Raw genomic sequence first — 1,496 nt, forward strand, 5'->3', positions numbered from 1 at the left:
TAGGTGTGTCACTGTGGGGGTGGGCAATGAGACCCTACTCCTAGCTGCTGAGAAGCCAGTATTTTTCTGGCAACCTTCAGGTGCAGATATAGAACTCTCAGCTCCTCCTCCACCATGCCTGCCTGGACACTGCCATGCTCCTGCCTTGATGATAATGGACTGAACCTATAAGCCAGCCCCAATTAAATATTGTTTGTATAAGAGTTGCCATGGTCAGTGTACTGGCTAGTTTTGTGTCAACTTGACACAGGCTGGAGTTATCACAGAGAAAGGAGCTTCAGTTGGGGAAATGCCTCCAGGAGATCCAGCTGTAAGGCATTTTCTCAATTATTGATCAAGGGAAAAAGGCCCCTTGTGGGTGGGAGCATCTCTGGGCTGGCAGTCTTGGGTTCTATAAGAGAGCAGGCTGAGAAAGCCAGGGAAAGCAAGCCAGTAAAGAACATCCCTCCATGGCCTCTGCATCAGCTCCTGCTTCCTGACCTGCTTGAGTTCCAGTCCTGACTTCCTTGGTGATGAACAGCAGTATGGAAGTGTAAGCCAAATAAACCCTTTCCTCCCCAAGTGCTTCTTGGTCATGATGCTTGTGCAGGAATAGAAACCCTGACTAAGACAGTCATGGTGTCTGTTCACAGCAGTAAAACCTTAACTAAGACAGGGGATAAGCTATACATAAGCAAACAGGTGAGTACTGCATGCAACTAGGTCTCAATAGTCATGGCTATCCCTGAGAAGCTGTCTGAAACTTACATAAATCTCCTCAAGGCAGTGAAGTTTGGAGCCCTTCTGCACCCACCAACTTGATTCTATCCATGATGGGGCAAGAGGATGAATGGCATCAACTTCTGAGGAGGAACACTGTCAGTTCACCATGACTGTTTGCCTTTGCTATAGGTGAACTCAGGTGAGCCGGAAGGTTACCAGGTGCAATATGACCAGCAGCTTTTACAAACTCCTTCTTTTCTGGACCTAACTTCAGAGGGAGGGAAATGCATGGTTGCCATGGAGATCACATAATGCTCTACCTCAAAGACTACCACTTACGTTGACTGCAAAGAACTCAACTTTTCTTGGATCTGTGCAGTGAAGAGGGCATAAAGTTTATAGGATAAATCATTATACTATTATACAGTATATAATAGTCTAAACCATTCACATAGTCATCGTTTGTATAGTAGACATCCCTTGAAGCTGCACAATGAAGAACCTGCAAGGCTTTGTCCACTGCCTGTCTTATAAAAAAAAAAAATCCACCAATGAAGAGTATTGCTCTTGATATTACTGTAGAAAGATAAAGAACTTTCACAACAGAGCAAGCATACAGCTGTGGTTAGTTTTTGTCAGGTTGCCACTATGTAGAATCACCTAAAAAGGAGAGCCTTAATCAAGAAACTGTCAAAACTGTCTAGATCATATTTGCCTGTAGGAAATTGTCTTAATCGTTAATTGATGTAGGAAGACCTGTCGCATTGTTCACTGTGGGCAGCACCATTCCCTAG

This window comes from Mus caroli, chromosome 6, assembly GCF_900094665.2.
Source record: "Mus caroli chromosome 6, CAROLI_EIJ_v1.1, whole genome shotgun sequence".
Lineage (NCBI taxonomy): Eukaryota > Metazoa > Chordata > Mammalia > Rodentia > Muridae > Mus > Mus caroli.